General features: G+C 39.1%; 1 protein-coding gene across 1 annotated transcript in view; it reads left to right on the top strand.

The window, feature by feature from the left end:
• The first annotated feature begins 3,702 nt into the window (after positions 1-3,702).
• The window catches only part of LOC106073784 (muscarinic acetylcholine receptor M5-like), a 269,944-nt gene continuing 261,784 nt past the window's right edge, over positions 3,703-11,862 (top strand). Inside the window, exon 1 of the mRNA XM_056024545.1 lies at positions 3,703-3,791. The gene's annotated coding sequence lies outside the window, so the exon portion shown is untranslated. The remainder of the gene's footprint in view (positions 3,792-11,862) is intronic.

Below are 11,862 nucleotides of genomic sequence, written 5' to 3'. Positions count from 1 at the left end.
GCCCGCCCACATTTTCCAGGCATATATAAAGTAGATCCAAATCAAATCAGACTCTCTTTCATTTCTCATTCGAGCTGAGCTATCGAGTCTGGACTATATCATTTATTCTACCTCCTAGAGGAATACCTGGTGGTAAGCCGAACTTAATCACAAGTTCCATCTTAATTACTTTTGTGCTATTTCTCACTGGAGACTATTATGTGTATTTCATTATTTCATTTATATTTAATTAGTGCATTGTGTATTTCTCACTGGCGTAAGTAGAAAACATGAACATGGCTAATGTATATTTTATGTATTGCATTAATCTATTAATGCTACGTTGCTCAATTGATCATTGAGGCAACCATGTATATATTTGTACATCTTATTTTATTTCCTTTATCTCGGTTGATCGCCTTGATGATTTTACTATCGCACTAATACTGCGCTTAGAAAGGAGATAGGAGTTATCTTCCCTGTATTGAATTATCTCCCCTTTACTCATTTTACCCTAATGAGAGTTGCGCCGCTTGAACGGACACACCATTCAAGCGCGCTCCATTGTTCTCGACCCACGGTCATATGTAAACAATCATCTGGGTCGCTGACCACCGCCCAATTCAACCCCCCCCCCCTTTTTCTTTCTCTACCCACCTGTGTTGTTCATTTGAGATTATTATTTCCCCTTCTATGTACATTTTATGTTATTATTTCCCCTTTTATGTACATTTTGATATTGCTACTATCATCCATCTATTTTCCAAATCCCATTTGTCATCACCTCCCCCTTGTGCTCTAAAGCAATTTTACCAATCTGACGAATGCACCTCAGTCGAGGGCATCGATAAGATGTATGAGAGACATGTCCTAACTTGTCTTTATTTATCCGCAGCCTCCCTCAGGTGTCTGCCTATTGCCTAGTTATTGGATCAACGATCTATTTACCTGCAGTTGTGCTTAGTGCTATTCAGCGCTGCACTTGCCTATTTATTTATTGGACCAACGATCTATTTACCTGCATTTGTGCTTAGTGCTATTCAGCACTACACTTTCCTACTGAGATCTGCCTATTTGCTGTTGCTGTTCAGTGTCTACACGACACTACTCAACTCTACTACTTGGCGCTATCGGCATTGCCCGCCTATTCGACAGCCCACCTGTCATCTTATTAGGTGCGACGTCCCTATGGACTCAGGTCTGTGCGAGACGTCATAGCTACGCCAACCCTCTGCAACTCACTGGACATATCCTGTCAACTACGCTGCCCACGGCAGATCAGCTCTGCCCGCAGTAACCTTGTGCCCACGGTAGCCGGCCACCCGCCCTACTGTGCCCACTACAGATATTAGATTTTGGGGATTGAGACTCCACAAGAACTATATCACCGGCGTCCCTCTATCCGCTAGAGCGCCACCTCCAGCTGCAGAACCTCAAGCCAGGACACAGCCAGCTGAGACATCAACAGGACAACCAGCTAAGTCAGAGGACAAAGTGACATACTCTCTTATTAGGTGCAAGAGTGATGATTAAACATAGAATATACTAGAGATAGATGCAAACCCTCCCCCTTTTTATTCTTATATGTATATTTATGTAAATAAATATTCTTCATTTTTAACTTTTGTATCTATCTTTCATTGCTTTGTCTCGTTGCGTGTCTGCTCCCGATTCATATGCTGATAAGTGGGGGTGTGATAGCTTTAAAAATAATCATCCCCTAGACAAAAACGTGCCAAACACACGTCACATTTCCCCACCTGTCACAGATGGGAAGGAGCTGAATGAAGTCAGCACAAACATGGTAGATGGGAAGGAGCTGAATGATGTCCGACAAACATGGTAGATGGGAAGGAGCTGAATGAAGTCAGCACAAACATGGTAGATGGGAAGGAGCTGAATGAAGTCCGACAAACATGGTAGATGGGAAGGAGCTGAATGAAGTCAGCACAAACATGGTAGATGGGAAGGAGCTGAATGAAGTCCGACAAACATGGTAGATGGGAAGGAGCTGAATGAAGTCAGCACAAACATGGTAGATGGGAAGGGGCTGAATGAAGTCCTACAAACATGGTAGATGGGAAGGAGCTGAATGAAGTCCTACAAACATGGTAGATGGGAAGGAGCTGAATGAAGTCAGCACAAACATGGTAGATGGGAAGGAGCTGAATGATGTCCGACAAACATGGTAGATGGGAAGGAGCTGAATGAAGTCAGCACAAACATGGTAGATGGGAAGGAGCTGAATGAAGTCAGCACAAACATGATAGATGGGAAGGAGCTGAATGAAGTCAGCACAAACATGGTAGATGGGAAGGAGCTGAATGAAGTCAGCACAAACATGGTAGATGGGAAGGAGCTGAATGAAGTCAGCACAAACATGGTAGATGGGAAGGAGCTGAATGAAGTCAGCACAAACATGGTAGATGGGAAGGAGCTGAATGAAGTCAGCACAAACATGGTAGATGGGAAGGAGCTGAATGAAGTCAGCACAAACATGGTAGATGGGAAGGAGCTGAATGAAGTCCTACAAACATGGTAGGTGGGAAGGAGCTGAATGAAGTCAGCACAAACATGGTAGATGGGAAGGAGCTGATTGAAGTCCTACAAACATGGTAGATGGGAAGGAGCTGAATGAAGTCCTACAAACATGGTAGATGGGAAGGAGCTGAATGAAGTCCTACAAACATGGTAGATGGGAAGGAGCTGAATGAAGTCCTACAAACATGGTAGATGGGAAGGAGCTGAATGAATGACCTGAGTCAAGAGTATAGCCTCTGCCAACTACCGAGAGTGGCAGGATCGGTTGGAGGCTGAGACCCACAACTAACTTAGACAGGTTGTGGTGTAACTGTCAGGTGTCGGTCCACCGGGTCTGACAAAGCGTAGAATTACAACAACAGATATAACTTGATATAAAGTGTTACTTTGTTTACCGAGCTGTGAATGGACCTTGTTTTTAATGACTTAACTGTATAAATTTAACTCTTGAGCTATGAAGGGGTAATAAGCCTTGATGGATTATGGGCACGACATGGCTTAAATTGTGGCTTAAATTGTGCCGATGTGCCAAAAACCCTTAACTATTTAAATATCCAATGTTGCGCATTTGGAAAAAGGACTACAAACATTTCCGGTTGACCGTATATTTCATGGTGTAATCTAACTCCGTCAGTTTTCAATGTCCACATTTAGACACACATTTTCTTTTCTGTTGAAATATTTTGAACTTTGACTTCAGACAACAGTGTTGCATATTTTTTTATGTCTGAATTGGCTTAATAGTTCTGTTAAAGTTCATGTTTCTTAAATACAGTCATTAAGGCTTGTCTGTATAATGTTTCTACTAGCTAGTCATTAAGGCTTGTCTGTATGTTTCTACTAGCTAGTCATTAAGGCTTGTCTGTATAATGTTTCTACTAGCTAGTCATTAAGACTTGTCTGTATAATGTTTCTACTAGCTAGTCATTAAGGCTTGTCTGTATAATCTTTCTACCAGCTAGTCATTAAGGCTTGTCTGTATAATGTTTCTACAAGCTAATCATTAAGGCTTGTCTGTATAATGTTTCTACAAGCTAATCATTAAGGCTTGTCTGTATAATGTTTCTACTAGCTAAGCTATACAGACGTTCTCATTCTTCTGGTTTCGTTTCCACGGGATGGCTGTGTTCTTTGAATGTGTACCAGACAGACTACACACTCCAGTCATGTGAGGATCTAACCACAAGGTAGGACTACACACTCCAGTCATGTGAGGATCTAACCACAAGGTAGGACTACACACTCCAGTCATGTGAGGATCTAACCACAAGGTAGGACTACATTTCCCTTCCAAAGAAATAGACCTCGCATATTTTTCCCCTCAAGTTGTTCCAAGCACGAAGCAATAGATAACAAAAAGTTTGATTTGATTTTCCATCACGCAACCCCCAACTCTTTGTACACATGTACACACACACTGAAATAAAGACTTTGACTATACGACCTAATACTAATTTGGAATGTTAGAGTCATCTTTAAGATAATTTAACCATTTTAACATTTGCTAGATAGTGCTGAGATATTGAAATGTATCTATTGAAGCAGTGTAGTTGTCAGTTTTATGTTCAATTATCTTCCTAAATACTAAATCTAAATTATAAGGATTTAAAGATATATTACTATTAATAACTTCAACTTCACTATGCTACACAAGACTTCTGTATTAATAAACCACTAGTCGACCGGCGGCGTAGTATACGCCGCGATTTTGCAGGGCCGACCTTAGGCCACTGCAGCCTATGCGACCGCAGTGGGCCCTGCACGTTTATAAAACTGAAAGTATATTGAAAGATTTTAAATATAAGGTTATTTAAATATGTGTTCCCGTAGTGTAGTGGTTATCACATCTGCCCAACACGTAGAAGGTACTGGTGTCGAGACCCAGTTGAAATATATTTTTGTTTTAGTTAATAAATATTTCTACATTTTTTTTTGAGTCACATCCTGTAAAATAGATATGCATTTTTTGATTATTTTTTTAAGTATATTTTTTACAGCCTAATAGATCTATGTTCTATCCTCTACCAATGTCTAGACTTATACATCTGTCTCTAGGTGGATTACTTTGTTGGCCGAGTTTAAGTTTCTGTGTCCACACAAACTGTCTTTGTATCCTTGTTAAGTGTTGCACATGTGTCTTTTAATTGACTGCGTATCAGATGTTAATTGCCTGGAAATATTCTTGATATGGATCTTGTAAAATGGATGTGTTTGTACCAAAGTAATCTGGGATGTCCTTTTATATTGGAATTATTCTGCCTAACCTTAAGCCGTAGTAGTAAATAGTATATTGTGAATGGAAAATTGTTTGGTTTCTTGGCTACTTGTCCTATATATTTTAATCTACGTGCTTGCATTTTTTGTTCTAATGTCTTGTAAATTTATCCCTACATCCTATTTGTTATGTATAAGTGTTGTGTGTTTAATGCTTCTGATAATGTTTTGAAAATGAAACTCCTAATGATTGTGTTTGAGGTTCGTGTGAAGGTTGGTGGTGGCTCTGTAATATTTGCTAAATACATTATCTTCGAGATGACCATGTTGTTAACTAGAATTGCTTTACCAAATATGGTAGTCGCTGCGTAATGAAACTTTTTAAGTGTGTTTTTGTTTTTAGCCTAAATATTCTCCCACTGCTGTGTGTAGTAATATGTTGGGTTGCTGGTCCACGTGATGCCGCATATTTTAATTTCTTTCTCTATTTTTAGGTTAAAGGGGATGTTTGGAGGGATTTCCCACCTGCCCAGTCCTATAATACAAGATTTATTTTTGTTGATTTTTGACCAATTTGACCCAAATTGTATAAATTTGTCTATGATTGTCCTTTTCTGAGGAGGAGAAAAGGGTGGTGTCACTTGCGTAAGGGTTAAATTTAACTGCGGAAACGGGTGCTGTAATTTGGATTCCGTTAATTCCGCTATCTAGTCTCATGGTTCCCAGAAGGGCTCTTAGACAGAGTGTCTAGTCTCATGGTCCCCAAAAGGGCTTCTAGACAGAGTGAATATAAAAAAGGGGAAACATCTTTTTATTGGGACTGTCGCTAAGGATTTGGTTTATCATGAGTTTGCTAGTGGCAACTGTGTAGACCAGCTTTGTATATTTCGTCAGCAGCCCGCCAGTCTTTGTTTGTCCAGTATTTTGAAAAGGTCATGGTCAACTCTGTCGAAGTCTTGATCAATAGAAAGGAGGGCTTCTTTCAAGTCTTTGTCTTGACAGTAATATATGTCTCTTAAAAATGGTTCTGTTCGTCGATGTTAACGGGGTTACTACTGTACTGGTCTTAAGCAGCAAAATCAAATACTAGCAACAATCAAAGAGAAAAAAAAAGATGGACTTGCAAATTTACTAACACACGAAAAAGAAGTCACCAAAACACATATACAAACACAATTAGAAGAACTATTCATTCAATTATCAATTCAAAGGAGGTGCAAAAGCAATAAAACGACCGAAGAGCCAAATAAATATTTTTTTATTGGCAGAACAAAACATTCAAACTGAGAGAGCTATAAACAACATAATAAGAGAGATAATATACACGACCTGGCAAAAAGGATAGGAAAAGCTACCACAGCATTGGCAAAACTCTCCAAGCGCGTCTGGGAAAATGGTAAATTGACCACAGCGACCAAAATCCTAGTCTACAACGCCTGTGTTGTGAGCACTCTCCTTTATGGCAGTGAAAGCTGGTCAACATACATGTACCAAGAGCACAGATTGAATAGTTTCCACTTGCGCTGCCTGAGACGCATAATGGGCATCTCTTGGAGGGACCATGTCTCCAATCAGGAAGTTTTGAGATTGGCCAATATGAACAGCATGTATGCTCTCCTGACACAAAGAAGATTACGCTGGCTCGGACATGTCACCCGCATGCCAGATGGTAGAATCCCGAAAGATATCTTATATGCTGAGCTTGTGGAAGGAGTCAGACCCAAGTGCCGCCCAAGACTAACATATAGAGATGTCTGCAAGCGAGACATGAGAGCCTCAGGCATCAGTGAAAGTATGTGGGAAAACATAGCCAAAGACCGGAGTGCATGGAGACAGACTGTGCGTGCTGGGACAACCCTTGCTGAGAACAAAAGAATTGAAGCGGCTTTAATCAAGAGGGAAAAAAAGAAAGCTGCCCTGTCTGCTAGCCCTAAATCAGAGGCATACACATGTACGAATTGTGGCAAAGTCTGCCGTTCTAGAATTGGCTTGATTAGCCACACCAGATTCTGCCCCGTCTCAAGATTAAGCCAAAACCAGTGACTCACTTGGGCGCATCCATTGCCTTTCGAGACAAAAGGAGCCATATATATATATATATATACACGACCTGGACACAATAATGGACATATTTACCAAACACTAACAGGCCCTATGTAGGACAGACGGACGCAAACGAACAAAAATATTTTGTACAAAACGGCAAAGAATTCCCTACGACAGAAGAGATCAAGACATGCGCTCCTTTACGCTAGTCGAACTGCTGCTTTAGACACAAGCCAAAACACCAAAAATCCCCTGGCCCAGGGCTTTGACATCTGAATTTTGTTTCCCCCAAATAGGACCCCCTACTGTTAAAGCTATACTTTCAACTTAGCATACATCACACTCCTGACAAAAACCCCCACAAAAAACACACAACACATTGCGACTTTAAACCGATCTCTCTTCAAAACACCATCTATAAACTTCTGTTAAAAATTATTTTTTTCTGAGACTAAAACCCCTTATAGCACACTTCATAAAGCTACTTATCAACGTCCATATTGGTGTGACTTTGAGATGTGCTTTTGTCCTGTATTTTAGAGGAGGTTTACGACCGTTTCTTTAAAGAGCGGGTCATTTAAGAGAGCTTTAGTTTTTTTTATCTTTTTAATTTTGGGTTCAGTTCCAAAAAGACTCCTTTGTGTATTTTAAAGTCTCTTGAAGGTGTGTTAGCCTTTTTATTTGACACTCCCTCAGTGCCTTTACTCTATACGTGTTTCTACTTGAGCTGTGTCCCTGAACCTGGTGTCACGGCCGTGACCTCCACGTCTCTAAAGGCATCTACCAACTGGAAAGCCTTCATTACTCCCTCCAAGTAATCATGAGTTCTACTTGCTAAGAGACAGGGCCTTCGGTGTTTGTGTTTTGTTTGTCTAATTAGGAATCGAGCCTTTTGTGTTTGTGGTTTGTAGTCTAAGTATTAATCAATGTAGTTTACTCCCCCTCTCAAATGTTAAATTTTCTACTGCGTATTGGTTGTGTTGTGTGTCACTTAGCATTCCAAAAAAACTCAATTGTGAGCAGAAAGTTCAAAAAGACCTCGAATCATCCTCATACTTTAGTTGGAACTCCTCGAATCATCCTCATACTTTAGTTGGAACTCCTCGGATCATCCTCATACTTTAGTTGGAACTCCTCGAATCATCCTCGTACTTTAGTTGGAACTCCTCGGATCATCCTCATACTTGAGTTGGAACTCCTCGGATCATCCTCATACTTTAGTTGGAACTCCTCGGATCATCCTCATACTTGAGTTGGAACTCCTCGGATCATCCTCATACTTGAGTTGGAACTCCTCGGATCATCCTCATACTTTAGTTGGAACTCCTCGGATCATCCTCATACTTTAGTTGGAACTCCTCGGATCATCCTCATACTTGAGTTGGAACTCCTCGGATCATCCTCATACTTTAGTTGGAACTCCTCGGATCATCCTCATACTTGAGTTGGAACTCCTCGGATCATCCTCATACTTGAGTTGGAACTCCTCGGATCATCCTCATACTTGAGTTGGAACTCCTCGGATCATCCTCATACTTGAGTTGGAACTCCTCGAATCATCCTCATACTTGAGTTGGAACTCCTCGGATCATCCTCATACTTGAGTTGGAACTCCTCGGATCATCCTCATACTTGAGTTGGAACTCCTCGAATCATCCTCATACTTGAGTTGGAACTCCTCGGATCATCCTCATACTTGAGTTGGAACTCCTCGGATCATCCTCATACTTGAGTTGGAACTCCTCGAATCATCCTCATACTTTAGTTGGAACTCCTCGGATCATCCTCATACTTGAGTTGGAACTCCTCGGATCATCCTCATACTTGAGTTGGAACTCCTCGGATCATCCTCGTACTTTAGTTGACGAAAAAAGAAATTGGGGTTCAAAAGTCATTTCATTTGTTACTCTTAACTTAAAAAGTTTCTCCAGAGTTCTAAATTTTTCATAATAAAATACTTCTGTAAATAATTATGACAAATTCATGCCAGAGAATAAAAATGTCCAATTACCAAAAATATGAATATTCTATTTTAGTCAGAATTTAAGTCATTGGTTAATATGCAATACTAAATGCATGACGCGTAGGACGTAATCATCTTCTTTTTTGAAGTAACGTCTGTATTATATAAGATAAGTCATGTTTTCCTCGAAAAAGGGTATGAGGGCTGAAGAGTGAAAACGAGTAATCCTCTCTCTATTACATAAGTATTGCTAATGATTGCATTTGACATTAGAGTATAGGAGTGGGGTGAATGTAATACATAGTATAATGTTCAGTGTCAAGAATAACAAATAGTGAGTAGAAGGTGTTTAGTTCTCCTTTAAAGATAGCCCTAGTTTGTCTCTGTTTACGCTAATATAAACAATATCGAGCCTTTTACATTTATCTACATCAAAATTAGTTATGATTTCTTAGTCAAGATTCCTAATAGAGATTTATTTCTAAGTAAGCAAACTCGGCACCAGTATAGAGGTGTAGCTTGTAGTCTAGCCCCTAATTGAAATGTATCTCCAAGTAAGCAAACATAGAAGTATGGATTGAAGTTCAGACCCCTACCCTAATTAAGATTTAAGTAGTAAGATAAGATAAGACCATCAGAATCAACTCGTGGTCTCCATCAAGTGGCGACTTGTGACCCTAACTGTTCCTTCCCATGTTGCTTTAGTCGCTTTACAGCAGCACCAGAATGTTCTCATCGGCGAAGACAAAGGAAACATGCTGATGTCATTACATTTGGCACCAACTCAGTTGCAGAAGCTGTCAGAGGGAATGTCATAGTTGATACTCTCACAACTAACGGGCTCCTCTTATTGATGAAACATCTTCATTGAATTCAAATTATTGTTTAGCACACTTTGAAAACGTATAACGGTCAAACCAGAGTTTTCCCAGTGTGACCAATAAGCTAGTCATTCGGATTTCCAAAATTTTCAAATTTCTAGTAAAATCGTAAAAGCCGTTTTTGAGAACGATGTCCGCCTAGGTTTTTGTTTTTTGATCCGATGAAAAGTATAATTCTAAGAGTGATTCATTTTAAAAGACATTACCTGATAATTCTAAGAGTGATTCATTTTAAAAGACATTACCTGATAATTCTTAGAGTGATTCATTTTAAAAGACATTACCTGATAATTCTAAGAGTGATTCATTTTAAAAGACATTACCTGATAATTCTAAGAGTGATTCATTTTAAAAGACATTACCTGATAATTCTAAGAGTGATTCATCATCCTCATCTTTCCTTTATATTCCTCGTGGACCTCAGTAAAAATACGCCACTCTCCACGGTCTCTAGCTAATTTTTAAAGGCTTCCCAACTTTTTCCTGTCCTTTCGACTTCATCTAGTTCTTTGCATCGCCACCTGTAAGAGCGAGTAATCTACTACGTAATCATCTTCTTTTTTGAAGTAACGTCTGTATTATATAAGATAAGATTATATGATATTACGTCATTGTTTGTTGTTTATGTTTTGTGCGAAAGCAAAGGATCGGACGGAAATAAAAAGTTAGTTATATATGTCTACCTTGATAAAGACAGTCTCGTTATTATCATTATTAATTAGTAACGTCCACAGTATTTTATTATTAACCTGTGACAACAGAACAGAAGTCGTGACATTTCACTACAAAGAGTCTTTTTTTTTCTTCCGAAATAGTGTTGCCCAAATAATTTTCAAATGTTGCAAAAAGTTCTTCATGAAGATAGAATTGAAGATGCGGCAGGTTTCCGCTTAAGTCGTCAATGGGTTTGATTCCGGGCGTGACGTTTTCAACCTCGAAATTCTTTTCCCTAGCGTCTACAACGTTCTTGTAGTAAGAAGAATGAATGAAGTAAGAAGAATGAATGAAGTAAAAAGAATGAATGAAGTAAGAAGAATGAATGAAGTAAGAAGAATGAATGAAGTAAGAAGAATGAATGAAGTAAGAAGAATGAATGAAGTAAGAAGAATGAATGTCAAAAAGGTAAAAAGCAAAGGCTAATATTGATGGGTTTTTGTTTCAGAACTAATAGAAAAAAAAAAGTCGAAGGACATATGAAGTCTAATAATAAAGAGGCAATCCTAGCCAATAGTATTATGCGAGGGACATTCTAGGTAGGCCTACATATTGCGGACGGAGGTCTGTAATGGGCGTGATCTTTTTAAAAATATTCTTCGTGTTAAGAGGTCTCTGACGAGGACCTTTTTTTTTCACTCAAAAGTCGTCACTATAATGAAGTGCAATTGTAAAGTAAAGTTCCCTTTCAGATCTTGTGGTCTTTAGGGCAGATGATGTAAAGGTGATCTGTTTCTGTGGCCTACGGTTAACGAGGGTGTCATGTGGCCAGCACAACGACCAACCGCCTTTACTTTGCTCCAACTATTAAAGCTGGGTGGACTCGGAGGCGCCCAAAGATCCCGAAATTATAAATCCCAGTCTTCACCAGGATTCAAACCCGGGATCCCAGGTTTAAAAGCCAAGCGCTTTACCGCTCAGCCACCGCGCCTCCTAATGTAAGTGTAATAGTTTTAAGAAATTCGACCATTCAGAGACAAAAAATCCAGAAGAATCATACTAGCGGAAACGTTTTGAAATGTTTTCTTCAATACGTTTTTGACCCATATTGTAGCAATGGTCTCTCGCAAATAACAGTCAACATTTGACAAGGTCTTATTTGAAGATGAAACGATGTCTCTTACTTGAGATATTTTAATGTTTTTAAACTGTGGTAATAATGTAATTTTACCAACAGGCAGATAAATTATACTGAAAATGATGAAATTTTTTGGCGCTCCCTCTTTTTGTTTTTCATTGGTCGTTGGCTTGTTGCTCCAAACAGATAGTAAAACTGAACCAATGTATTTTTAATAAATAAACTTTAAATAACTTATGCAAACTTCTTATGTGAACAGAAGAAACTCAATATAACTGTTATTACAATATTCAAAGATTTAACTTGAGATGTAGAACTAATTGTAATGAAATAAACTGATATTTAAACAAAATCTAGCTGCTCACAACAAAACAACGTCTTTACTTTTTCATGTCTCAAGATCGTCTGCCGTTTCACATTTGCATAACGCCAATGTCATCATTCTG

The sequence above is a fragment of the Biomphalaria glabrata genome, chromosome 3 (genome assembly GCF_947242115.1).
Source record: "Biomphalaria glabrata chromosome 3, xgBioGlab47.1, whole genome shotgun sequence".
In the NCBI taxonomy this organism is placed as follows: domain Eukaryota; kingdom Metazoa; phylum Mollusca; class Gastropoda; family Planorbidae; genus Biomphalaria; species Biomphalaria glabrata.
Note: the sequence above shows the minus strand (reverse complement) of the source record. Positions and strands in the feature narration are given on the sequence as shown.